We start from the raw sequence: 20501 nt of genomic DNA on the forward strand, positions 1-20501 counted from the left end.
GCGAAATACACGAAACAGCTCCAAATCCACGCGAGAGAAACAACTTAGATTCAATATCATGCGAAATACACGATTTCGATTCAAATTCGTGCGAAATAGCGATCTTAAACGAACGATTTAGCTTCAAATTCATGGGAAATGAACAATTTTGCTTTAAATTTTTGCGAAATACAGGATTTAGTTTTAAATCCTCACGAGACAAACGACTTAGAGTCAATATCATGCGAAATACACGAATTGGCTTTAAATCCAATCGAAACAAACGATTTAACTTCAACATCATGTGAAACACGCGATGTCGATTCAAATTCGTGCAAAATAGCGATTTAAACAAACGATTTAGCTTCAAATTCATGCGAAATGAACAATTTAGCTACAGATTCATGCGAAATACACGAAATAGCTTTAAATTCACGCGAAACAAACGATTTAACTTCAATATCATGCGATATACACGATTCCGATTCAAATTCGTGCGAACTAGCGATCTTAAACGAACGATTTAGCTTCAAATTCATGCGGAATGAACAATTTAGCTCCAGATTCATGCGAAATACACGAATTAGCTTTAAATCCAAGCGAAACAAACGATTTAACTTCACTATCATGCGAAACACACGATGTCGATTCAAAGTCGTGCGAAATAGCAATTTTGAACGAACGATTTAGCTTCAAATTCATGGGAAATGAACAATTTAGCTTCGAATTCATGCGAAATACAGGATTTAGCTTTAAATCCTCGCGAGACAACAGATTTAGCGTCAATATCATGCGAAATACATGATTTCGATTCAAATTCGTGCGAAATACGCGATTTTAAACCAAAGATTTCGATTCAAATTCATGCGAAATGAACAATTTAACTTCAGATTCATGCGAAATACACGAAGTAGCTTCAAATCCACGCGAGACAATCGATTTAGCGTCAATATCATGCGAAATACACGATTTCGATTCAAATTCGTGCGAAATAGCGATTTTAAACAAACGATATAGCTTCATATTCATGCGAAATTAACAACTTAGCGTCAGATTCATGCGAATTGCACGATTTAGCTTTAAATCCAAGCGAAACAAACGATTTAACTTCAATATCATGCGAAAAACACGATTTTGATTCAAATTCGTGCAAAATAGCGATTTTAAACAAACGATTTAGCTTCAAATTCATGCGAAATGAACAATTTAGCTTCAGATTCGTGTGAAATTCGCGAATTAGCTTTAAATTCACGAGAAACTAACGATTTAGCTTCAAATTCATGCGGTATGAACAATTTAGCTCCAGATTCATGCGAAATACACGAAATAGCTCCAAATCCACGCGAGAGAAACGACTTAGAGTCAATATCATGCGAAATACACGATTTCGATTCAAATTCGTGCGAAATAGCGATCTTAAACGAACGATTTAGCTTCAAATTCATGGAAATGAACAATTTTGCTTTAAATTTTTTGCGAAATACAGGATTTAGTTTTAAATCCTCACGAGACAAACGACTTAGAGTCAATATCATGCGAAATACACGAATTGGCTTTAAATCCAAGCGAAACAAACGATATAACTTCACTATCATGCGAAACACACGATGTCGATTCAAATTCGTGCGAATTAGCGACTTTAAACAAACGATTTAATTCAAATTCATGCCAAATGAACAATTTAGCTTCAAATACATTCGAATTGCACGAATTAGCTTTAAATCCACGCGAAACAAACAATTTAGCTTCAAATTCATGCGAAATGATCAATTAAGCTTCAAATTCATGCGAATTGCACGATTTAGCTTTAAATCCTCGCGAAAGAAACGATTTAACTTCAATATCATGCGAAATACACGATTTCGATTCAAATTCGTGCGAAATACGCGATTTTAAACAAACGATTTCGATTCAAATTCATGCGAAATGAACAATTTAACTTCAGATTCATGCGAAATACACGAAGTAGCTTCAAATCCACGCGAGACAATCGATTTAGCGTCAATATCATGCGAAAAACACGATTTTGATTCAAATTCGTGCAAAATAGCGATTTTAAACAAACGATTTAGCTTCAAATTCATGCGAAATGAACAATTTAGCTTCAGATTCGTGTGAAATTCGCGAATTAGCTTTAAATTCACGAGAAACTAACGATTTAGCTTCAAATTCATGCGGTATGAACAATTTAGCTCCAGATTCATGCGAAATACACGAAATAGCTCCAAATCCACGCGAGAAAAACGGCTTAGAGTCAATATCATGCGAAATACACGATTTCGATTCAAATTCGTGCGAAATAGCGATTTTAAACGAACGATTTAGTTTCAAATTCATGGGAAATGAACAATTTTGCTTTAAATTTTTTGCGAAATACAGGATTTAGTTTTAAATCCTCACGAGACAAACGACTTAGAGTCAATATCATGCGAAATACACGAATTAGCTTTAAATCCAATCGAAACAAACGATTTAACTTCAATATCATGTGAAACACGCGACGTCGATTCAAATTCGTGCAAAATAGCGATTTTAAACAAACGATTTAGCTTCAAATTCATGCGAAATGAATAATTTAGCTACAGTTTCATGCGAAATACACGAAATAGCTTTAAATTCACGCGAAACAAACGATTTAACTTCAATATCATGCGATATACACGATTCCGATTCAAATTCGTGCAAACTAGCGATCTTAAACGAACGATTTAGCTTCAAATTCATGCGAAATGAACAATTTAGCTTCAAATACATGCGAATTGCACGATTTGGCTTTAAATCCACGCGAAACAAACGATTTAGCTTCAAATTCATGCGGAATGAACAATTTAGCTCCAGATTCATGCGAAATACACGAATTAGCTTTAAATCCAAGCGAAACAAACGATTTAACTTCACTATCATGAGAAACACACGATGTCGATTCAAATTCGTGCGAAATAGTGATTTTAAACGATCGATTTAATTCAAATTCATGCCAAATGAACAATTTAGCTTCAAATACATTCGAATTGCACGAATTAGCTTTAAATCCACGCGACACAAACAATTTAGCTTCAAATTCATGCGAAATGATCAATTAAGCTTCAAATTCATGCGAATTGCACGATTTAGCTTTAAATCCTCGCGAAAGAAACGATTTAACTTCAATATCATGCGAAATACACGATTTCGATTCAAATTCGTGCGAAATACGCGATTTTAAACAAACGATTTCGATTCAAATTCATGCGAAATGAACAATTTAACTTCAGATTCATGCGAAATACACGAAGTAGCTTCAAATCCACGCGAGACAATCGATTTAGCGTCAATATCATGCGAAAAACACGATTTTGATTCAAATTCGTGCAAAATAGCGATTTTAAACAAACGATTTAGCTTCAAATTCATGCGAAATGAACAATTTAGCTTCAGATTCGTGTGAAATTCGCGAATTAGCTTTAAATTCACGAGAAACTAACGATTTAGCTTCAAATTCATGCGGTATGAACAATTTAGCTCCAGATTCATGCGAAATACACGAAATAGCTCCAAATCCACGCGAGAAAAACGGCTTAGAGTCAATATCATGCGAAATACACGATTTCGATTCAAATTCGTGCGAAATAGCGATTTTAAACGAACGATTTAGTTTCAAATTCATGGGAAATGAACAATTTTGCTTTAAATTTTTTGCGAAATACAGGATTTAGTTTTAAATCCTCACGAGACAAACGACTTAGAGTCAATATCATGCGAAATACACGAATTAGCTTTAAATCCAATCGAAACAAACGATTTAACTTCAATATCATGTGAAACACGCGACGTCGATTCAAATTCGTGCAAAATAGCGATTTTAAACAAACGATTTAGCTTCAAATTCATGCGAAATGAACAATTTAGCTACAGTTTCATGCGAAATACACGAAATAGCTTTAAATTCACGCGAAACAAACGATTTAACTTCAATATCATGCGATATACACGATTCCGATTCAAATTCGTGCAAACTAGCGATCTTAAACGAACGATTTAGCTTCAAATTCATGCGAAATGAACAATTTAGCTTCAAATACATGCGAATTGCACGATTTGGCTTTAAATCCACGCGAAACAAACGATTTAGCTTCAAATTCATGCGGAATGAACAATTTAGCTCCAGATTCATGCGAAATACACGAATTAGCTTTAAATCCAAGCGAAACAAACGATTTAACTTCACTATCATGAGAAACACACGATGTCGATTCAAATTCGTGCGAAATAGTGATTTTAAACGAACGATTTAGCTTCAAATGCATGGGAAATGAACAATTTAGCATCAGATTCATGCGAAATACACGGATTAGCCTCAATTCCTCGCGAAACAAACGATTTAACTTCAATATCATGCGAAACACACGATGTAGATTCAAATTAGTGCGAAATAGCGACTTTAAACAAACGATTTAATTCAAATTCATGCCAAATGAACAATTTAGCTTCAAATACATTCGAATTGCACGATTTAGCTTTAAATCCTCGCGAAAGAAACGATTTAACTTCAATATCATGCGAAAAACACGATTCCGATACAAATTAGTGCGAAATAGCGATTCTAAACGAACGATTTAGCTTCAAATTCATGCGAATGAACAATTTAGCTCCAGATTCAATCGAAATACACGAATTAGCTTTAAATTCACGCGTAACAAACGATTTAACTTCAATATCATACGATATACACGATTTCGCTTCAAATTCGTGCGAAATAGCGATTTTAAACGAACGATTTAGTTTCAATTTCATGGGAAATGAACAATTTTGCTTCAAATTTATGCGAAATACACGATTTAGCTTTAAATCCTCGTGAGACAAACGATTTAGCGTCAATATCATGCGAAATACACGATTTTGATTCAATTTCGTGCAAAATAGCGAATTTGAACAAACGATTTAGCTTCAAATTCATGGGAAATGAACAATTTTAGCTTCAGATACATGCGAATTGCACGATTTAGCTTTAAATCGACGCGAAACAAACGATTTAGCTTCAAATTCATGCGGAATGGAAAATTTCGCTCTAGATTCATGCGAAATACACGAATTAGCTTTAAATTCACGCCAAACAAACGATTTAACTTCAATATCATGCGATATACACGATTTCGCTCCAAATTCGTACGAAATAGCGATTTTAAACGAACGATTTAGTTTCAAATTCATGCGAAATGAACAATTTAGCTTCAAATACACGCGAAATGCACGATTTAGCTTTAAATCCACGCGAAACAAACGATTTAGCTTCAAATTCATGCGGAATGAACAATTTAGCTCCAGATTCATGCGAAATACACGAATTAGCTTTAAATCCAAGCGAAACAAACGATATAACTTCACGATCATGCGAAACACACGATGTCGATTCAAATTCGTGCGAATTAGCGACTTTAAACAAACGATTTAATTCAAATTCATGCCAAATGAACAATTTAGCTTCAAATACATTTGAATTGCACGAATTAGCTTTAAATCCACGCGAAACAAACAATTTAGCTTCAAATTCACGCGAAATGATCAATTAAGCTTCAAATTCATGCGAATTGCACGATTTAGCTTTAAATCCTCGCGAAAGAAACGATTTAACTTCAATATCATGCGAAATACACGATTTCGATTCAAATTCGTGCGAAATACGCGATTTTAAACAAACGATTTCGATTCAAATTCATGCGAAATGAACAATTTAACTTCAGATTCATGCGAAATACACGAAGTAGCTTCAAATCCACGCGAGACAATCGATTTAGCGTCAATATCATGCGAAAAACACGATTTTGATTCAAATTCGTGCAAAATAGCGATTTTAAACAAACGATTTAGCTTCAAATTCATGCGAAATGAACAATTTAGCTACAGATTCATGCGAAATACACGAAATAGCTTTAAATTCACGCGAAACAAACGATTTAACTTCAATATCATGCGATATACACGATTCCGATTCAAATTCGTGCGAAATAGCGATTTTAAACGAACGATTTAGTTTCAATTTCATGGGAAATGAACAATTTTGCTTCAAATTTATGCGAAATACACGATTTAGCTTTAAATCCTCGTGAGACAAACGATTTAGCGTCAATATCATGCGAAATACACGATTTTGATTCAATTTCGTGCAAAATAGCGAATTTGAACAAACGATTTAGCTTCAAATTCATGGGAAATGAACAATTTAGCTTCAGATACATGCGAATTGCACGATTTAGCTTTAAATCGACGCGAAACAAACGATTTAGCTTCAAATTCATGCGGAATGGAAAATTTCGCTCTAGATTCATGCGAAATACACGAATTAGCTTTAAATTCACGCCAAACAAACGATTTAACTTCAATATCATGCGATATACACGATTTCGCTCCAAATTCGTACGAAATAGCGATTTTAAACGAACGATTTAGTTTCAAATTCATGCGAAATGAACAATTTAGCTTCAAATACACGCGAAATGCACGATTTAGCTTTAAATCCACGCGAAACAAACGATTTAGCTTCAAATTCATGCGAATGAACAATTTAGCTCCAGATTCATGCGAAATACACGAATTAGCTTTAAATCCAAGCGAAACAAACGATATAACTTCACGATCATGCGAAACACACGATGTCGATTCAAATTCGTGCGAATTAGCGACTTTAAACAAACGATTTAATTCAAATTCATGCCAAATGAACAATTTAGCTTCAAATACATTTGAATTGCACGAATTAGCTTTAAATCCACGCGAAACAAACAATTTAGCTTCAAATTCACGCGAAATGATCAATTAAGCTTCAAATTCATGCGAATTGCACGATTTAGCTTTAAATCCTCGCGAAAGAAACGATTTAACTTCAATATCATGCGAAATACACGATTTCGATTCAAATTCGTGCGAAATACGCGATTTTAAACAAACGATTTCGATTCAAATTCATGCGAAATGAACAATTTAACTTCAGATTCATGCGAAATACACGAAGTAGCTTCAAATCCACGCGAGACAATCGATTTAGCGTCAATATCATGCGAAAAACACGATTTGATTCAAATTCGTGCAAAATAGCGATTTTAAACAAACGATTTAGCTTCAAATTCATGCGAAATGAACAATTTAGCTTCAGATTCGTGTGAAATTCGCGAATTAGCTTTAAATTCACGAGAAACTAACGATTTAGCTTCAAATTCATGCGGTATGAACAATTTAGCTCCAGATTCATGCGAAATACACGAAATAGCTCCAAATCCACGCGAGAAAAACGGCTTAGAGTCAATATCATGCGAAATACACGATTTCGATTCAAATTCGTGCGAAATAGCGATTTTAAAACGAACGATTTAGTTTCAAATTCATGGGAAATGAACAATTTTGCTTTAAATTTTTTGCGAAATACAGGATTTAGTTTTAAATCCTCACGAGACAAACGACTTAGAGTCAATATCATGCGAAATACACGAATTAGCTTTAAATCCAATCGAAACAAACGATTTAACTTCAATATCATGTGAAACACGCGACGTCGATTCAAATTCGTGCAAAATAGCGATTTTAAACAAACGATTTAGCTTCAAATTCATGCGAAATGAACAATTTAGCTACAGTTTCATGCGAAATACACGAAATAGCTTTAAATTCACGCGAAACAAACGATTTAACTTCAATATCATGCGATATACACGATTCCGATTCAAATTCGTGCAAACTAGCGATCTTAAACGAACGATTTAGCTTCAAATTCATGCGAAATGAACAATTTAGCTTCAAATACATGCGAATTGCACGATTTGGCTTTAAATCCACGCGAAACAAACGATTTAGCTTCAAATTCATGCGGAATGAACAATTTAGCTCCAGATTCATGCGAAATACACGAATTAGCTTTAAATCCAAGCGAAACAAACGATTTAACTTCACTATCATGAGAAACACACGATGTCGATTCAAATTCGTGCGAAATAGTGATTTTAAACGAACGATTTAGCTTCAAATGCATGGGAAATGAACAATTTAGCATCAGATTCATGCGAAATACACGGATTAGCCTCAATTCCTCGCGAAACAAACGATTTAACTTCAATATCATGCGAAACACACGATGTAGATTCAAATTAGTGCGAAATAGCGACTTTAAACAAACGATTTAATTCAAATTCATGCCAAATGAACAATTTAGCTTCAAATACATTCGAATTGCACGATTTAGCTTTAAATCCTCGCGAAAGAAACGATTTAACTTCAATATCATGCGAAAAACACGATTCCGATACAAATTAGTGCGAAATAGCGATTCTAAACGAACGATTTAGCTTCAAATTCATGCGAATGAACAATTTAGCTCCAGATTCAATCGAAATACACGAATTAGCTTTAAATTCACGCGAAACAAACGATTTAACTTCAATATCATACGATATACACGATTTCGCTTCAAATTCGTGCGAAATAGCGATTTTAAACGAACGATTTAGTTTCAATTTCATGGGAAATGAACAATTTTGCTTCAAATTTATGCGAAATACACGATTTAGCTTTAAATCCTCGTGAGACAAACGATTTAGCGTCAATATCATGCGAAATACACGATTTTGATTCAATTTCGTGCAAAATAGCGAATTTGAACAAACGATTTAGCTTCAAATTCATGGGAAATGAACAATTTAGCTTCAGATACATGCGAATTGCACGATTTAGCTTTAAATCGACGCGAAACAAACGATTTAGCTTCAAATTCATGCGGAATGGAAAATTTCGCTCTAGATTCATGCGAAATACACGAATTAGCTTTAAATTCACGCCAAACAAACGATTTAACTTCAATATCATGCGATATACACGATTTCGCTCCAAATTCGTACGAAATAGCGATTTTAAACGAACGATTTAGTTTCAAATTCATGCGAAATGAACAATTTAGCTTCAAATACACGCGAAATGCACGATTTAGCTTTAAATCCACGCGAAACAAACGATTTAGCTTCAAATTCATGCGGAATGAACAATTTAGCTCCAGATTCATGCGAAATACACGAATTAGCTTTAAATCCAAGCGAAACAAACGATATAACTTCACGATCATGCGAAACACACGATGTCGATTCAAATTCGTGCGAATTAGCGACTTTAAACAAACGATTTAATTCAAATTCATGCCAAATGAACAATTTAGCTTCAAATACATTTGAATTGCACGAATTAGCTTTAAATCCACGCGAAACAAACAATTTAGCTTCAAATTCACGCGAAATGATCAATTAAGCTTCAAATTCATGCGAATTGCACGATTTAGCTTTAAATCCTCGCGAAAGAAACGATTTAACTTCAATATCATGCGAAATACACGATTTCGATTCAAATTCGTGCGAAATACGCGATTTTAAACAAACGATTTCGATTCAAATTCATGCGAAATGAACAATTTAACTTCAGATTCATGCGAAATACACGAAGTAGCTTCAAATCCACGCGAGACAATCGATTTAGCGTCAATATCATGCGAAAAACACGATTTTGATTCAAATTCGTGCAAAATAGCGATTTTAAACAAACGATTTAGCTTCAAATTCATGCGAAATGAACAATTTAGCTACAGATTCATGCGAAATACACGAAATAGCTTTAAATTCACGCGAAACAAACGATTTAACTTCAATATCATGCGATATACACGATTCCGATTCAAATTCGTGCAAACTAGCGATCTTAAACGAACGATTTAGCTTCAAATTCATGCGAAATGAACAATTTAGCTTCAAATACATGCGAATTGCACGATTTGGCTTTAAATCCACGCGAAACAAACGATTTAGCTTCAAATTCATGCGGAATGAACAATTTAGCTCCAGATTCATGCGAAATACACGAATTAGCTTTAAATCCAAGCGAAACAAACGATTTAACTTCACTATCATGAGAAACAGACGATGTCGATTCAAATTCGTGCGAAATAGTGATTTTAAACGAACGATTTAGCTTCAAATGCATGGGAAATGAACAATTTAGCATCAGATTCATGCGAAATACACGGATTAGCCTCAATTCCTCGCGAAACAAACGATTTAACTTCAATATCATGCGAAACACACGATGTAGATTCAAATTAGTGCGAAATAGCGACTTTAAACAAACGATTTAATTCAAATTCATGCCAAATGAACAATTTAGCTTCAAATACATTCGAATTGCACGATTTAGCTTTAAATCCTCGCGAAAGAAACGATTTAACTTCAATATCATGCGAAAAACACGATTTCGATACAAATTAGTGCGAAATAGCGATTTTAAACGAACGATTTAGCTTCAAATTCATGCGAATGAACAATTTAGCTCCAGATTCAATCGAAATACACGAATTAGCTTTAAATTCACGCGAAACAAACGATTTAACTTCAATATCATACGATATACACGATTTCGCTTCAAATTCGTGCGAAATAGCGATTTTAAACGAACGATTTAGTTTCAATTTCATGGGAAATGAACAATTTTGCTTCAAATTTATGCGAAATACACGATTTAGCTTTAAATCCTCGTGAGACAAACGATTTAGCGTCAATATCATGCGAAATACACGATTTTGATTCAATTTCGTGCAAAATAGCGAATTTGAACAAACGATTTAGCTTCAAATTCATGGGAAATGAACAATTTAGCTTCAGATACATGCGAATTGCACGATTTAGCTTTAAATCGACGCGAAACAAACGATTTAGCTTCAAATTCATGCGGAATGAAAAATTTCGCTCTAGATTCATGCGAAATACACGAATTAGCTTTAAATTCACGCCAAACAAACGATTTAACTTCAATATCATGCGATATACAAGATTTCGCTTCAAATTCGTGCGAAATAGCGATTTTAAACGAACGATTTAGTTTCAAATTCATGCGAAATGAACAATTTAGCTTCAAATACACGCGAATTGCACGATTTAGCTTTAAATCCACGCGAAACAAACGATTTAGCTTCAAATTCATGCGGAATGAACAATTTAGCTCCAGATTCATGCGAAATACACGAATTAGCTTTAAATCCAAGCGAAACAAACGATATAACTTCACGATCATGCGAAACACACGATGTCGATTCAAATTCGTGCGAATTAGCGACTTTAAACAAACGATTTAATTCAAATTCATGCCAAATGAACAATTTAGCTTCAAATACATTCGAATTGCACGAATTAGCTTTAAATCCACGCGAAACAAACAATTTAGCTTCAAATTCATGCGAAATGATCAATTAAGCTTCAAATTCATGCGAATTGCACGATTTAGCTTTAAATCCTCGCGAAAGAAACGATTTAACTTCAATATCATGCGAAATACACGATTTCGATTCAAATTCGTGCGAAATACGCGATTTTAAACAAACGATTTCGATTCAAATTCATGCGAAATGAACAATTTAACTTCAGATTCATGCGAAATACACGAAGTAGCTTCAAATCCACGCGAGACAATCGATTTAGCGTCAATATCATGCGAAAAACACGATTTTGATTCAAATTCGTGCAAAATAGCGATTTTAAACAAACGATTTAGCTTCAAATTCATGCGAAATGAACAATTTAGCTTCAGATTCGTGTGAAATTCGCGAATTAGCTTTAAATTCACGAGAAACTAACGATTTAGCTTCAAATTCATGCGGTATGAACAATTTAGCTCCAGATTCATGCGAAATACACGAAATAGCTCCAAATCCACGCGAGAAAAACGGCTTAGAGTCAATATCATGCGAAATACACGATTTCGATTCAAATTCGTGCGAAATAGCGATTTTAAACGAACGATTTAGTTTCAAATTCATGGGAAATGAACAATTTTGCTTTAAATTTTTTGCGAAATACAGGATTTAGTTTTAAATCCTCACGAGACAAACGACTTAGAGTCAATATCATGCGAAATACACGAATTAGCTTTAAATCCAATCGAAACAAACGATTTAACTTCAATATCATGTGAAACACACGATGTCGATTCAAATTCGTGCGAAATACGCGATTTTAAACCATCGATTTGGATTCAAATTCATGCGAAATGAACAATTTAACTTCAGATTCATGCGACATACACGAAGTAGCTTCAAATCCACGCGAGACAATCGATTTAGCGTCAATATCATGCGAAATACACGATTTCGATTCAAATTCGTGCGAAATAGCGATTTTAAACAAACGATATAGCTTCATATTCATGCGAAATTAACAACTTAGCGTCAGATTCATGCGAATTGCACGATTTAGCTTTAAATCCAAGCGAAACAAACGATTTAACTTCAATATCATGCGAAAAACACGATTTTGATTCAAATTCGTGCAAAATAGCGATTTTAAACAAACGATTTAGCTTCAAATTCATGCGAAATGAACAATTTAGCTTCAGATTCGTGTGAAATTCGCGAATTAGCTTTAAATTCACGAGAAACTAACGATTTAGCTTCAAATTCATGCGGTATGAACAATTTAGCTCCAGATTCATGCGAAATACACGAAATAGATCCAAATCCACGCGAGAGAAACGACTTAGAGTCAATATCATGCGAAATACACGATTTCGATTCAAATTCGTGCGAAATAGCGATCTTAAACGAACGATTTAGCTTCAAATTCATGGGAAATGAACAATTTTGCTTTAAATTTTTGCGAAATACAGGATTTAGTTTTAAATCCTCACGAGACAAACGACTTAGAGTCAATATCATGCGAAATACACGAATTAGCTTTAAATCCAATCGAAACAAACGATTTAACTTCAATATCATGTGAAACACGCGACGTCGATTCAAATTCGTGCAAAATAGCGATTTTAAACAAACGATTTAGCTTCAAATTCATGCGAAATGAACAATTTAGCTACAGATTCATGCGAAATACACGAAATAGCTTTAAATTCACGCGAAACAAACGATTTAACTTCAATATCATGCGATATACACGATTCCGATTCAAATTCGTGCAAACTAGCGATCTTAAACGAACGATTTAGCTTCAAATTCATGCGAAATGAACAATTTAGCTTCAAATACATGCGAATTGCACGATTTAGCTTTAAATCCACGCGAAACAAACGATTTAGCTTCAAATTCATGCGGAATGAACAATTTAGCTCCAGATTCATGTGAAATACACGAACTAGCTTTAAATCCAAGCGAAACAAACGATTTAACTTCACTATCATGAGAAACACACGATGTCGATTCAAATTCGTGCGAAATAGTGATTTTAAACGAACGATTTAGCTTCAAATGCATGGGAAATGAACAATTTAGCATCAGATTCATGCGAAATACACGGATTAGCCTCAATTCCTCGCGAAACAAACGATTTAACTTCAATATCATGCGAAACACACGATGTAGATTCAAATTAGTGCGAAATAGCGACTTTAAACAAACGATTTAATTCAAATTCATGCCAAATGAACAATTTAGCTTCAAATACATTGGAATTGCACGATTTAGCTTTAAATCCCCGCGAAAGAAACGATTTAACTTCAATATCATGCGAAAAACACGATTTCGATACAAATTAGTGCGAAATAGCGATTTTAAACGAACGATTTAGCTTCAAATTCATGCGAATGATCAATTTAGCTCCAGATTCAATCGAAATACACGAATTAGCTTTAAATTCACGCGAAACAAACGATTTAACTTCAATATCATACGATATACACGATTTCGCTTCAAATTCGTGCGAAATAGCGATTTTAAACGAACGATTTAGTTTCAATTTCATGGGAAATGAACAATTTTGCTTCAAATTTATGCGAAATACACGATTTAGCTTTAAATCCTCGTGAGACAAACGATTTAGCGTCAATATCATGCGAAATACACGATTTTGATTCAATTTCGTGCAAAATAGCGAATTTGAACAAACGATTTAGCTTCAAATTCATGGGAAATGAACAATTTAGCTTCAGATACATGCGAATTGCACGATTTAGCTTTAAATCGACGCGAAACAAACGATTTAGCTTCAAATTCATGCGGAATGAAAAATTTCCTCTAGATTCATGCGAAATACACGAATTAGCTTTAAATTCACGCCAAACAAACGATTTAACTTCAATATCATGCGATATACACGATTTCGCTTCAAATTCGTGCGAAATAGCGATTTTAAACGAACGATTTAGTTTCAAATTCATGTGAAATGAACAATTTTGCTTCAAATTTATGAGAAATACACGATTTAGCTTTAAATCCTCGCGAAAGAAACGATTTAACTTCAATATCATGCGAAATACACGATTTCGATTGAAATTCGTGCGAAATAGCGATTTTAAACAAACGATGTAGCTTCATATGCATGCGAAATGAACAATTTAGCTTGAGACTCATGCGAAATACACTAATCAGCTTCAAATTCACGCGAAACATACGATTTAGCTTGAATATCATGCGATATGCACGATATCGATTGAAATTCGTGCGAAATAGCGATATTAAACAAACGATTTAGCTTCAAATTTATGCGAAATGAACAATTTAGCTTCAGATTCATGCGAAATACACGAATTAGCTTTAAATCAACGCGAAACATACGATTTAGCTCCAATATCATGCGAAACACACGATTTCGACTGAAATTCGTGCGAAATAGCGATTTTAAACAAAAGATTTAGCTTCAAATTCATGCGAAATAAACAGTTTAGCTTCAGATTCATGCGAAATACACGAATCAGCTTTAAATCCACGAGAAACATACGATTTAGCTTCAATATCATGCGAAACACACGATTTCGCTTCAAATTCGTGCGAAATAGCGGTTTTTAACAAACGATTTAGCTTCTAATTCATGCGAAATGAACAATTTAGCTTCAGATTCATGCGAAATACACGAATCAACTTCAAATTCACGCGAAACATACGATTTAGCTTCAATATCATGCGAAACACACGATTTCGCTTCAAATTCATGCGAAATAGCGATTTTAAACAAAAGATTTAGCTTCAAATTCATGCGAAATGAACAGTTTAGCTTCAGATTCATGCGAAATACACGAATCACCTTCAAATTCACGCGAAACATACGATTTAGCTTCAATACCATGCGAAACACACGATTTTGATTGAAATTCGTACGAAATAACGATTTTAAATAATTGATTTTGCTTCAAATTCATGCGAAATGAACAGTTTAGCTTCAGATTCATGCGAAATACACGAATCACCTTCAAATTCACGCGAAACATACGATTTAGCTTCAATACCATGCGAAACACACGATTTTGATTGAAATTCGTACGAAATAACGATTTTAAATAATTGATTTTGCTTCAAATTCATGCGAAATGAACAGTTAGCTTCAGATTCATGCGAAAAACACGATATAGCTTTAAATCCACGCGAAACATACGATTTAGCTTCAATATCATGCGAAACACACGATTTCGCTTCAAATTCGTGCGAAATAGCGGTTTTTAACAAACGATTTAGCTTCAAATTGATGCGAAATGAACAATTTAGCTTCAGATTCATGCGAAATACACGAATTAGCTTTAAATCAACGCGAAATATACGATTTAGCTTCAATATCATGCGAAACGCAAGATTTCGCTTCAAATTCGTGCGAAATAACGATTTTAAATAATTTATTTGGCTTCAAATTCATGCGCAATGAACAGTTTAGCTTCAGATTCATGCGAAATACACGAATCAGCTTCAAATTCACGCGAAACATACGATTTAGCTTCAATATCATGCGAAACACTCGATTTCGCTTCAAATTCGTGCGAAATAACGATTTTAAATAATCGATTTCGCTTCAAATTAATGCGAAATGAACAATTTAACTTCAGATTCATACGATATACACGAATCAGCTTCAAATTCACGCGAAACATACGATTTAGCTTCAATATCATGCGAAACACACGATTTCGCTTCAAATTCGTGCGAAATAACGATTTTAAATAATTGATTTTGCTTCAAATTCATGCGAAATGATCAATTTAGCTTCAGATTCATGCGACTTACACGAATTAGCTTTAAATCAACGCGAAACATACGATTTAGCTCCAATATCATGCGAAACACGCGATTTCGCTCCAATTTCGTGCGAAATATCGATTTTAAACAAACCATTCATCTTCAAATTCATGCGAAATGAACAATTTATCTTCAGATTCATGCGAAATACACGAATTAGCTTTAAATCAACGCGAAACATGCGATTTAGCTTCCATATCATGCGAAACACACGATTTCGCTTCAAATTCATGCGAAATAGCGATTTTAAACAAAAGATTAAGCTTCAAATTCATGCGAAATGAACAGTTTAGCTTCAGATTCATGCGAAATACACGAATCAGCTTCAAATACACGCGAAACATACGATTTAGCTTCAATATCATGCGAAACACACGATTTCGCTTCAAATTCGTGCGAAATAGCGATTTTAAACAAACGATTTAGCTTCAAATTCATGCGAAATGAACAACTTAGCTTCAGATTCGTACGAAATACTCGAATTAGCTTTAAATTAACGCGAAACATACGATATAGCTTCAATATCATGCGAAACACACGATTTCGATTGAAATTCGTGCGAAATAGCGATTTTAAATAATCGATTTCGCTTCAAATTCATGCGAAATGAACAATTTCGCTTCAGATTCATACGAAATACACGAATTAGCTTTAAATCAACGCGAAACATACGATTTAGCTCCAATATCATGCGAAACACACGATTTCGCTTCAAATTCGTGCGAAATAGCGGTTTTTAACGAACGATTTAGCTTCAAATTTATGCGAAATGAACAATTTAGCTTCAGATTCATGCGAAATACACGAATCAGCTTCAAATTCACGCGAAACATACGATTTAGCTTCAATATCATGAGAAACATACGATTTCGATTCAAATTCGTGAGAAATAGCGATTTGAAACAAAAGATTTTGCTTCAAATTCATGCGAAATGAACAGTTTAGTTTCAGATTCATGCGAAATACACGAATTAGCTTTAAATCCAAGCGAAACATACGATTTAGCTTCCATATCATGCGAAACACACGATTTCGCTTCAAATTCGTGCGAAATAGCGATTTTAAACAAACGATTTAGCTTTAAATTCATGCGAAATGAACAATTTAGCTTCGGATTCATGCGAAATACACGAATTAGCTTTAAATCAACGCGAAATATACGATTTAGCTTCAATATCATGCGAAACACACGATTTCGCTTCAAATTCGTGCTAAATAGCGATTTTAAACAAAAGATTTAGCTTCAAATTCATGCGAAATGAACAGTTTAGCTTCAGATTCATGCGAAATACACGAATCAGCTTCAAATTCACGCGAAACATACGATTTAGCTTCAATACCATGCGAAACACACGATTTTGATTGAAATTCGTACGAAATAACGATTTTAAATAATTGATTTTGCTTCAAATTCATGCGAAATGAACAGTTAGCTTCAGATTCATGCGAAATACACGAAATAGCTTTAAATCCACGCGAAACATACAAAATAGCTTTAAATCCACGCGAAACATACGATTTAGCTTCAATGTCATGCGAAACACACGATTTCGCTTAAAATTCGTGCGAAATAGCGGTTTTTAACGAACGATTTAGCTTCAAATTTATGCGAAATGAACAATTTAGCTTCAGATTCATGCGAAATACACGAATCAGCTTCAAATTCACGCGAAACATACGATTTAGCTTCAATATCATGAGAAACATACGATTTCGCTTCAAATTCGTGAGAAATAGCGATTTGAAACAAAAGATTTTGCTTCAAATTCATGCGAAATGAACAGTTTAGTTTCAGATTCATGCGAAATACACGAATTAGCTTTAAATCCAAGCGAAACATACGATTTAGCTTCAATATCATGCGAAACACACGATTTCGCTTCAAATTCGTGCGAAATAGCGATTTTAAACAAACGATTTAGCTTTAAATTCATGCGAAATGAACAATTTAGCTTCGGATTCATGCGAAATACACGAATTAGCTTTAAATCAACGCGAAATATACGATTTAGCTTCAATATCATGCGAAACACACGATTTCGCTTCAAATTCGTGCTAAATAGCGATTTTAAACAAAAGATTTAGCTTCAAATTCATGCGAAATGAACAGTTTAGCTTCAGATTCATGCGAAATACACGAATCAGCTTCAAATTCACGCGAAACATACGATTTAGCTTCAATACCATGCGAAACACACGATTTTGATTGAAATTCGTACGAAATAACGATTTTAAATAATTGATTTTGCTTCAAATTCATGCGAAATGAACAGTTAGCTTCAGATTCATGCGAAATACACGAAATAGCTTTAAATCCACGCGAAACATACAAAATAGCTTTAAATCCACGCGAAACATACGATTTAGCTTCAATGTCATGCGAAACACACGATTTCGCTTAAAATTCGTGCGAAATAGCGGTTTTTAACAAACGATTTAGCTTCAAATTGATGCGAAATGAACAATTTAGCTTCAGATTCATGCGAAATACACGAATTAGCTTTAAATCAACGCGAAATATACGACTTAGCTTCAATATCATGCGAAAAACACGATTTCGCTTCAAATTCGTGAGAAATAGCGATTTTAAACAAAAGATTTAGCTTCAAATTCATGCGAAATGAACACTTTAGCTTCAGATTCATGCGAAATACACGAATTAGCTTTAAATCAACGCGAAATATACGATTTAGCTTCAATATCATGCGAAACGCAAGATTTCGCTTCAAATTCGTGCGAAATAACGATTTTAAATAATTGATTTTGCTTCAAATTCATGCGCAATGAACAGTTTAGCTTCAGATTCATGCGAAATACACGAATCAGCTTCAAATTCACGCGAAACATACGATTTAGCTTCAATATCATGCGAAACACTCGATTCTGCTTCAAATTCGTGCGAAATAACGATTTTAAATACTCGATTTCGCTTCAAATTAATGCGAAATGAACAATTTAACTTCAGATTCATACGATATACACGAATCAGCTTGAAATTCACGCGAAACATACGATTTAGCTTCAATATCATGCGAAACACACGATTTCGCTTCAAATTCGTGCGAAATAACGATTTTAAATAATTGATTTTGCTTCAAATTCATGCGAAATGATCAATTTAGCTTCAGATTCATGCGACTTACACGAATTAGCTTTAAATCAACGCGAAACATACGATTTAGCTCCAATATCATGCGAAACACACGATTTCGCTCCAATTTCGTGCGAAATATCGATTTTAAACAAACGATTCAGCTTCAAATTCATGCGAAATGAACAACTCATCTTCAGATTCATACGAAATTCCCGAATTAGCTTTAAATCAACGCGAAACATACGATATAGCTTCAATATCATGCGAAACACACGATTTCGACTGAAATTCGTGCGAAATAGCGATTTTAAACAAACGATGTAGCTTCATATGCATGCGAAATGAACAATTTAGCTTGAGATTCATGCGAAATACACTAATCAGCTTCAAATTCACGCGAAACATACGATTTAGCTTGAATATCATGCGATATGCACGATATCGAATGAAATTCGTGCGAAATAGCGATATTAAACAAACGATTTAGCTTCAAATTTATGCGAAATGAACAATTTAGCTTCAGATTCATGCGAAATACACGAATTAGCTTTAAATCAACGCGAAACATACGATTTAGCTCCAATATCATCCGAAACACACGATTTCGACTGAAATTCGTGCGAAATAGCGATATTAAACAAAAGATTTAGCTTCAAATTCATGCGAAATAAACAGTTTAGCTTCAGATTCATGCGAAATACACGAATCAGCTTTAAATCCACGCGAAACATACGATTTAGCTTCAATATCATGCGAAACACACGATTTCGCTTCAAATTCGTGCGAAATAGCGGTTTTTAACAAACGATTTAGCTTCAAATTGATGCGAAATGAACAATTTAGCTTCAGATTCATGCGAAATACACGAATTAGCTTTAAATCAACGCGAAATATACGATTTAGCCTCAATATCATGCGAAACACATGATTTCGCTTCAAATTCGTGCGAAATAGCGGTTTTTAACAAACGATTTAGCTTCAAATTCATGCGAAATAAACAGTTTAGCTTCAGATTCATACGAAATACACGTATTAGCTATAAATCAACGCTAAACATACGATTTATCTCCAATATCATGCGAAACACACGATTTCGCTTCAAATTCGTGCGAAATAGCGGTTTTTAACGAACGATTTAGCTTCAAATTTATGCGAAATGAACAATTTAGCTTCAGATTCATGCGAAATACACGAATCAGCTTCAAATTCACGCGAAACATACGATTTAGCTTCAATATCATGAGAAACATACGATTTCGCTTCAAATTCGTGAGAAATAGCGATTTTAAACAAAAGATTTTGCTTCAAATTCATGCGAAATGAACAGTTTAGCTTCAGATTCATGCGAAAAACACGAATTAGCTTTAAATCCAAGCGAAACATACGATTTAGCTTCAATATCATGCGAAACACACGATTTCGCTCCAA

Source organism: Megalopta genalis, unplaced genomic scaffold (assembly GCF_051020955.1).
Source record: "Megalopta genalis isolate 19385.01 unplaced genomic scaffold, iyMegGena1_principal scaffold0499, whole genome shotgun sequence".
Taxonomy (NCBI): domain Eukaryota; kingdom Metazoa; phylum Arthropoda; class Insecta; order Hymenoptera; family Halictidae; genus Megalopta; species Megalopta genalis.